Genomic DNA, 9,923 nt, shown 5'->3' with positions numbered 1-9,923 from the left:
TTGATTCTGAAGGGACCCGGAGATTCTGAAGTGTCCTGCACAGATACTGCACTTTGGGACACATGATAGAATCAGAAGTAACCTCATGCTAGGTGCTGGGCATGTCTGTGTAAGGGGTGTATTGGGAGACAGTGGAAGGGAAGCTGCCTTGTGGCTTCCAGCCTTTATGGTCAAGCCTATGCTGTGCCTAAGACACTTGAAAGAGAGGGGCTGTGACATCTATATGAGCCTCATGGTGTGAATATGGGTTCAGAGTAGAAATTACATCGAATTCCATGAAAAAGTGCACTTTTTAAAAGCAAGCACAGGCTTCTACCCAGACATTTGCAGCTTTGAAAAAAAATTACCCAGTTATAGTTCTACTGGGGTGTGACTGGGACACAAAAGATAAAAAGGAAGGGTCTCCAAGGGGAGGCAGAAAGAATTCTCAGACTAGGCAAAACTCAGAACTGGCAAGTGCCTTGAGTTTGGTTTTCAACTCTGGCCAATAAGAATCTGCCCCTTAACTTGCTGTATCTTTGTTTTCTTGGAGTCCAACATCCTATAGAAGGCCACCCTAGCCCGTCTCAAACTTTCATCTTCCTCCAGTTAACCAGGATAGGACTAACTGTTGCTATAGGGGGGAAATCTGGGTTTCTGGCTGGGTGTGAGTTTAGGGGACTGTCTCCCTATTACTTGTCTAAATGGTCTTGTAGGAAGAGTACAAGATTGTAATGGAGTATATGGTGTGACAGTTTGATTTGAATGTCATGTGTTTTTCTAAAGAGGGTATTTCTGCAAAATAAAAAATCTAGCTTCTAGCCTTAATTTCTATTATTATGTTGCTTCGATTTAAAAGCTCTACACAAATGTCACCTATACAATAAGCAACCTAAAGTAGAACTAAAAAAAATACTTGTGGTATTTTATTAAATAAAGCAACCTTGAGGTGACTTTTGAAAAAAAAAAGAATCTGCCCCTTTTACACTTATCTTAAAACCTCAATTGGCTATGTACATAGAGAGGATGACTTGAAGCCCATGAAGGTGGAGTTTAGCTTCTATGAGAGAAAGTATACAGGTTTTATTCCATTGCTCTATAGAACACTCCACATTTTGTGCTGTGTGGGGAGGCATGGGTGTGTGAGGGAGGTGTTCACTCTGAGTTCTCCTTGTTGGGTCCTATGCCTTGAGTCAGCCTGGGATGACACAAAACTCACTAAAAAACAGGAGCACTGACAGTTTTCATCATCTGGAGCTGCCAATTTGATTCCTGATAAGGGATTTATTTGTGACTTGTTGACTGATGTATGTTCTTACTGCATGCTTACATGGCTTTCTCCAGCCTTTGAGGAGATGGGAGTAGTGGATTTAGGGAGGGAAGGGGAAGAAGGGAGGCAATGGGGAAGGAGGGGGAAGGCAATGGGATGGATATGCAATTGATGATACTTCTAATAAGGAAACAATCCTAATCACTTAGGCTCTACTTTTATGATCAAGTAAAGATCTTAGCTCCTAAATATAGTTACATTGATATGAGGACTTCAACATAGGAGTTTTAGGGTAGCATAAACATTTGCTCCATTGTGCCATTTTTCTGCCTATGCCTTAGTTGAGAGACTTAGAGTTAGAACTTTCTGTGTCCTCACTTCCAACAGGTAGGGTCACTGTTAGCATCACCACTTCCATCAAGACCCAAAGAGTCTTTAATTGCTTCTATGTATCTATCACTATTTTGAGTTACAGATAAGCCTTTTATTTTATTTTATTAAATTGTATGCATTGCATGTGTGTATGTATGTATGTGTGTTTGTATATACGGTATAGACACTTGTTAGTGTGGATGGGTATGTGCATCTGTGTGTACAGTTACATGTGCACTAGTGAAGGTAGATGTGAAGGTAGAGGTTAGAGGCTGATGATGGTAATCTTTGATTGATCTTATTCCAGTTTTGTTTATTTATTTTTGAGACAGGATCTCTCACTCTCACTGAACCAGAAGCTCATTGTCTCAGTCAGGTTGCTGGCTAGTGAGCTTCCCAGGATCTTTGGCTTCTTAGACAGTGCTGAATGTGACTTAAAGAAGAGAATGTGCAGTCTTTTGTGCATCCCATGTGTATAATCTGTGTTTGCTACCTGTGCCTTTAGGTTTATATTTAAGACATTGTTCTGTTAAGAAGAAGGCCACTACCACTGTCTGAGGCCAAATTTAAGCAGGCTTAATTAGATACTGACCAGGAGGATGGGCTCTGGCCAGGAGCACTTGGCACTTGGCCGCAAGTCACATTTTGCAGGGACTTAAAAAGGCAAAACCATGGAGCCACCATATTTCACATCAGGTCCCATCAAGGGCAAGCATATATCCTGATGTACTTTCTGCCTGTGTACCTCCCATCTACATTCAATCAGGGGCAAGTGTAGACTCTGACTTATTTCCTGCCCACGTACCTCCCATTCACATGTGATCAAGCATATCCAGTGTGGATGGATCAAGCAAACATAGAACAAAAAGGAACTTATTCTTTGTACTATTATTATTATTTATTATTGTTATTATCTCATATAATGCATCACAATAACAGTTTCCCCTCCCTTCTCTCCTCCAAGGCTCTCCTTCCATCTCTCTTCTCCTCCAGATCCATGTTCCCTCTGTCAAATACTGACTAACATGATACAATGTGAACAGGTACATGCCATCATATCAAGGTTGGACTAGCTAACCAAATAAGAGGAAAAGGGTCCCATAAGTAGGCAAAAGAGTTAGAGACAGTCCCCACTCCCACTGTTAGGAGCCTCAGAAGAGCACCAACCTACTCAGTCATAACATATAGGTAGAAGAGACCTAAGTCGCACCGCTACAGGCTCCCTGGTCTCTACAAGCCCCCAATGAGCCCCTATCAATTGATTCTGTGGGTTATGTTCTCTTGGTGACCCTGACCTCTGTTGCTCCTCTGATATTCCCTCCCTTTCCTGTGCAGGACTCCCCAACCTGCACCCAATGTTTGGCTGGGGGACTCTGCATTTGCTCCCATAAGTTGCTGGATGAAGTCTCTCTGGCCTCTTTGATGATGATTCTGCTAGGTTCCAGTCCCAGAACTCTCTGCAGGCAGGACAAACTGTAGGTTGAAGGTTTTGTGGCTGGGTTGGAATCTCAATCCTTCCTTTTGAGGCCTTGCATAGTAACAGAAGATGACTGCTTCAGGCTCCGTGTTCCCAGTTACTAGAACAGTTGTCTAGTTTTACATTGAGGTCTTAGATATTCTTTGACTTGAGTTTTATGCAGACAGGAATTTATTCTTGATTGCAAATAGACCTTATAACCTGCAATGTATATTTTTCCTGTTTTGTTCTTACAGGGTCTGAGGTAGTGCCAAGGGTTTTGTATTATCATGAGCTTTCAGATCTGATTGTACTAACCATGATATAACTGTTTAATGAATTTATACACTGAGTGTCCAGTGGACCGGTATGTTTAAATGATTTTTCTCTTTGTTCACATTTCATTTAATAGATTATAGTATATTTATTACCTTGTGGCCTATAATGTGGGGAGGCAGACATTTTATTTTTCTGGAGAGTCTCTAGAGGATTTATTGATACAGAGAGGTCTCAGAACTATAGAAATGTTCAGAAGCACATCCCTAAGTCCAAGCAATTCCAGAAAGTTTATGGATTCTTTACCCTAAGAGCATTTCAAAGCACACTTAGAAGTAGTGTAATTTCACATCTAAGGCTTTGGTTTTGAAGATCTTGACTTTGCCATTTATGACTGAGTCATAGTTACTGACCTTTTCTGAGAATCAATTTCTCACTTGTAAAATGGAAACAGTAATGCATTCCTTTTAGGTCACTGTAAAGATCAATAGAGCAGAGGTAGAAAACCCACAGAATGTCCTAAATAGACTTCAGCTCTGCCTTGGTATCAGTGGTGTGGTTGCTATTTTTAATATCTTTCTTTACTTTCCATCTCTGACTTTAGAGTCATGATGGTGCATCTCAGACTTCATCATGCCCAGGGGAGTCCTGGTGTGTTGCTACATGGAGTGACTGTAAAGCTTTCAAGGTCAAACCTAGATTCAAGGGCAACAGTGAATCAGTTAATCCTCCCCTTGGAATTCACTTGTCCCTGCAGCAGACTGCCTGGCATCTGATAGCCAGAAGCTCTCAGAGGAGAGCTCCTTGTAGACACTTTTTGGGGGAAATGTGTTCAAGAGGTAGCTTCATGACCTTATGACCTGATATCCCCAATGACCCCACTCTGCCCTTTAAACATTCCAAACCATAAAATAAGGTTGTTTTCCTTTCAATGTAAAACAAAACATTAGTGTCCTTGTGAATCTTGCTGTCTGCTTGGTCGCTGTTCTTCTCTTCCAGGAAAATCAAGTTTTAACTTCTGCTGTGCTGGATGTGGCACTGCTGAAGTACAAATTGATTGCTTTGGTGTGGATCAGGCACCAGGGACTTGGTTTTCTACATAGTTCCCAGGTGATGTGGAACCTCAAAGCTCTAATGAGTCTTTACAGATTAAAGTGATGAAATGTTACTTACATACCATGGGAATCCCACCATTCTCTGTTGCTACATTGCAGAAGCAGAACATACAGTACTTAGGGTGGAATCTGATGTGGTATGAATATGAACTGCCTCCCACAGGCTAGTGTGTTTGAACACTTGGTCCCTAGCTATTGACACTGGAACAGCTGTGAAATGACAAGGAGGTGGAACCTTGTTGGGAAAAGTGGATCACTGGAGGGCAAGCCTTGTGGTTTCATAGCTTAGTCCTACTTCCAGTTTGCTATCTGCTCTTTGACTGCTGATTCAGTGTGATTGATCAGCTTGTCTCTGGCTCTTGAGGGTCACACTCCACTTTATGACATTGTTGTCATTGTTTTTCTGATGCTAGGATGAAACCCATGGCCTCACATATGCTCGTCAAGTGTTCTACCACTCAGCCACATCCTAGCCTGAAAAGCCATAATTTTGTTTTTTCAGACTGAAACAAAATGGTATTAAAATTTAAGGGACTGTTTTCTTAGGATTCCCAGGGTAATCTTTGGCTTTCTCCAGATGTGTATATACCACAGCTTTCTTCTTCTCATGTTCTTCTTTTGACATCTTTCCATCCCTTTACTGTCTGCAGTGGCTTCTAACAGATGTCTGATACACCAACTCAACTCCACAGGACACGCAGGCCTGGCATCTTGTCCATCATCTGGATGATACCCATTTGCAGAGTAAGTATCTCATTTTTTTTTTTTTGGTTTAAGTGGTCTTCGGAAGAAAATGAAAATTACAATGGGAAATTGTGGGTGGCAAGGGAAAAGAGCCATTTTAGGTAATATGTCTTATAATTGGAGTAATTTTAACAAACTCAGGCTCTGTGGAATTCCCACACACCACCCCCTGTTCCCTTAAGTTGGGGAAGTGCTCTGTTTAATAGGGGCCTAAGCTGGTCTCTCATCTCTGCCCGACAGAAATGATGTTGAAATTCAGTGAAGTCATACCTAGGGCTCTGAGAAACATGCTTACTCTGCCCTGGTGAGTCTTGATCCTCTACAGCTCCATCCAGAGCAGAGCGGACAGAGCTGGGGCTGTGGAACTGCTCATGGTAATACATCATGACTTTGGTTTTGGTTTCTACACTTATATGAAGTTGGCTCTATATTTTCTTTTCACAACCAAAGGGTCCAATAACTTAGATTTAAAATGATGACGTTTTAGCACTTTCTTGCTTTATATTTGTGACAGATACAATGACATTTTTCCTTTTTGTATATTGGATTGCCCTTTGATCCCATGACAGCTGCTTCCTTCTAGCAAGAGGGGTATGTGTATGTACATATGTGTGCTTATGTGTGTGTGTGTGCATGTGTGAAGATGTGCACACAACACATCTCCACGTTTGTCTATTGGACTTGGATGGCTGAACAGCTCACCCACAATCTTAAGTATCAATGCAGAGGTTTACTTTTTGGAGCAAGGCATCATGGGCAGAATGGTTTTTGATTCTACAGGAGCACAGGTGGCATGATCAGGAGCTTTGGCACCAGGGTGAAGCTGAGTTTTGCTGTCGCTATGGCACCACACTTAAATGGGGCAAGGGAGGCTGATGGAAAATTTAAGGGGACATTTACACTCCCAGGTGATATAACCCTGTGCTCGAACAGTCTTGAGAGTGAATGCCTCTTTAAATTTCCCACACAGGTGTCTCACTTCCTGATTCCAGTCTGGCTGTGTGTAACCCTGACAATTCACTCACTTCTCTAAGCTTTTGTTCTCATCTGCAAGAACAGGGTGAGTACTAAAAACCCTCTCATGGGCTTGACATGGAGCTTAAATAAATGGGTGTTTATAAAATTTTTGACACTGCTTGGGACCATGACCATTATTAATTTTAATTAATCTATTGGTGTGCATCTTAGCTAATCCCCTTGGATCTTGAGAAGAAAAACAAAAAGGAATTGAGGAACACAGAAGTGACTTCATTTTGGAGCTTTTATTTTTCTTTAGAGTCATTTCTTCTTTAGGAAATAACTTGTTTTAAATCTACTACAAATCACAATTTCTCACAGCTAAGATGTTGCACCAGGCAAACGCAGGAATGAAACTGCGTTTGGGGGTGTGGGAATATAGAGTTACTGGCAGGGCAGAGCAGTGCTCTCATTAGAGCCAGTACTTCATTTTCAGACCAGGAGACCCAATGTCTCACTCAAAGAGCAGAGCAGCAGGATTTGGGTTGAATGTGTCAAGTGCAGGCTCAGCAGGCAGCTCAGGGTGGCTCCCCAAACAGTTCTGACGCTTCCTGTCTCTGTGGTCACTCACTTAGCACAACTCACAACAGCTCACACAGCGTGCTTGACTAGCCAAGTACTTTCCCCACATTTTAAGGTTTTGGATGGGAGGCTGACCATGGTGCTCAGCACCAGGATGGAGAGGAAATCTGTTATAACACTGGTGTGTAAGGTGAGAGGCTCTCAGGGGCTGCTATCCCAATTGCTATTCTTGCCATGTTATTCTGATGAAAACAAAACAAAACAAAACAAGAAAACCTCAAAAAAACCTTTTAAGCCCTCAGACTTTTGGCATTAACAATGCACTGCAGAGCCCATTTGACACCCCCTCCCACCTCTTTTGTTAGATACATGGTGACTAAGAGGCAGTGACGGTGACTGAAATTTATTTTACTGTGTTATTTTGAGTTATTTGGAATGCACTTTGGTTGTTAACATAGGAGTTTCCCATCTCAATTTCTCAATGGATTAGATAAGGGGCCTGGATTTTGGACTGTTTTGTAGGATGAGCCACTTCTGAGACTACTGTGAATGTGTGTATATGCGTGTGTGTGTATGAGTGTGTGCATGTGTGTGTGTCTATGAGAGTACATGAGGGCATATATATAAGGTCTATCTCAGGCTTGATGGTGATGGTAAGTCTACATTATCACTTTATTCACCACTCGGAATTCTGAACTCTACTCTAGTCATCATTCAAAGAGAACCATTTCCTATTCTCATAGCCTGTTTCTGTGGATAGACATTGGTAATCAATCACTGCCTTTTTTTTTTTTCCAAGTCTAAGTCTTACTTTCTGGTGCCCCAGAGGACACCTACTATTCTCAGCCAGTAGGCATCAAATGGAGGGCAAGGACTTCCTTGATCTGGAAAAATCGAGAAGGTAGTTTGCTACTTGAGTCCCAGCTGACTGATTTGTGTAGAATGCAAAGAATGTACGACAACAAATCAAGTGTGGAACATAGGAAACGTCTACGGCTATCTGGAGAAGGCAAATATTTGACTGCCTAGTATATATGCCTGATGCCAGCTGTGATACACAAAGGGTCTGTGTAGAAGCTTGTTTATGAAACTGTATGCCTAGTGAAGCAGGTAGATGCATTGGTACACAGCTATTGCATTCACCTGTCACTAGGATATCAGAGATGTGAGGAGGGTGTCTCGTGGAAACAGTATCTTCTTGTGCTCCAGCAGGTTCGTGGAGTAAATTTTCTACCCAGTCTTCCAGAAGTCCAAAATGTCTTATTGTTTTTTATATGGGATGAGTTGCTGGTACTGTTTAGGTTTGACCACAGCTGAGCATTGCTAACTGGGGAGACCTGCTGGGGTTGCCACTCACTGCAGGTATTTCTCTTTGCTCAAGTATCTGATAGGGACACCTCACAATGGACATTTTTAGTGAGGGGTTTTACCATTTGGGGCTTCCTTCATGTAAAGTCTTGTTCAAGAACTAGAACACAAGTGTTGCTTATGCTGCTCGAGGAAACTGACTTAACCTGCCTATAAACCAATGTACTTGATTAGTGAGTATATCAGATCATGGCCATCCATGTTTCCACCTTTGCTTTATCTGTGCAGGTATCCATGTTGAAAAGGCTGCTTATGGGTCTGGGAAATAGAAGCTTCCCTGGCTTCATAACCAAGAGTTAATATATCCTGTCCTTATCGAGAGGGAGCTGCTATAATTTGGGGCTTTTGTTTCAGAATTTAACATCTCTGAGCCCTGAAAAATGGAATCTTTGTTCAGAGACCAGATGATATTAAGGCAGTTCCAGGCCCAATAAGTCAGATGTCTCTCAGGATTAGGACTGAAATTAGGGATGCAGATTCGTTGTAATAAGCTAAAACCTTTGCCAAATAAATATGACACACTTAAACCAGTGCATTGACTTATAGAAAATTTAAGTCAGATTCCTGAGGAAGCAGGGATAATACTTCTGCTTTTCTATCCTAAAGACAATCTTGTGCAAGGTGCAAGATTTTGCATGAGGGAAGTCCCACCTGATAAACTTGAAACATTAACCAGGAAGTACTCTGCCTATACCAGTATATACAGCTAGCTCTTTGGGCTATTTGTTGAAACAACCCATAATCATATTTTAGTCTCTCTAATACATACCTTTACAAATAAAATTAGGGATGGTGAAGTGAAAACCAATTTGTGGTTCTTTAGGGATCAACACAATGAGATAGAAAATTCAGGCTGGGCAGGCTGACAAATGTCCCAATTTCTGCTGACGCCTCAAAAATAATCCCCAGATCCCCAGCGATCTTGGAGGTCCCTTCTCTACTCTTATTTTCTTTTTCTTTTTTTCTCTCACAGAAAAAAATGCCAAAGACAATTGAGCCAATAATATTTGCTGCACTTATTCCTCTTCTCTGACTCAAACATAATATCCAAACAAAGCGTCCACTCTCGGATTTGGGTGTGTGTTTGTGGCAAGGATGAAATGCCTGCTCATTTAAAAGGGAAAGTAGGTGGTCACAAATGACAGTGTGGCATTGTGGAAAGAATAAGAATGGCTTTGGAGTCTTGCCTGGGTTGACTTCTTGGCTCTTGTGTCTACACATTGTGGGACCTTTGCCATGGCCCCTGATTGTCTCTGTGCTTTCCATTTCTGTATGTACGAAGGAGGATGGAAGCTCATTGGTAGAATTGTTGCTAAGTATGATGAGTTATGTGACATGAATTATTTATCCCTGTTTTCCCCATTCTGAATAGTGATTGTTATAAAAACCATGGAGGCGAAAATGCACAGCGATGGGCATGGTAGGATATGCTCCTTGATCTCATGTGACTAGCAGAGGACCTTATGTGTTGCCAGAGGAAGAAGGGATGGAATACTCAGTTGCTGTGAGACCCTCATAAGCCCTTCCCTTTTGAGATGGTGGCTGCTCAGTTAGTTTGATCACCAGATGACTCCAATGAGCTGAGCTCTCTGTTGGCCCTCAATGTACAACACACTGCTGTTTTTCTTTAAATCACTTATATTCAAATGTTGATTGTAATTAAAACAGAATATAACATATCCTTACAGACTGCACCTTCAGATAATTGAATTTTTCCCTTTTGGAAATTCACACATCTTCACCGTAGGACCATACACACCACCTTTCACAGGTTCTGAGTTTACTATTTGGTACAGTGGAACAT

At 41.7% G+C, this 9,923-nt stretch overlaps 1 long non-coding RNA gene across 1 annotated transcript in view; it reads left to right on the top strand.

Annotated features, from left to right (window-relative positions):
- The first annotated feature begins 6,166 nt into the window (after positions 1-6,166).
- Positions 6,167-9,923, top strand: part of LOC121140804 — a 101,715-nt gene continuing 97,958 nt past the window's right edge. The window contains exon 1 of the long non-coding RNA XR_005877725.1: positions 6,167-6,272. This is a non-coding gene — a long non-coding RNA (uncharacterized LOC121140804). The remainder of the gene's footprint in view (positions 6,273-9,923) is intronic.

This window comes from Mesocricetus auratus, unplaced genomic scaffold (assembly GCF_017639785.1).
Source record: "Mesocricetus auratus isolate SY011 unplaced genomic scaffold, BCM_Maur_2.0 Super-Scaffold_100006, whole genome shotgun sequence".
NCBI classification, from domain to species: domain Eukaryota; kingdom Metazoa; phylum Chordata; class Mammalia; order Rodentia; family Cricetidae; genus Mesocricetus; species Mesocricetus auratus.
The sequence above is the reverse complement of the archived record's forward strand: the minus strand, read 5'-3'. Positions and strand labels throughout refer to the sequence as shown.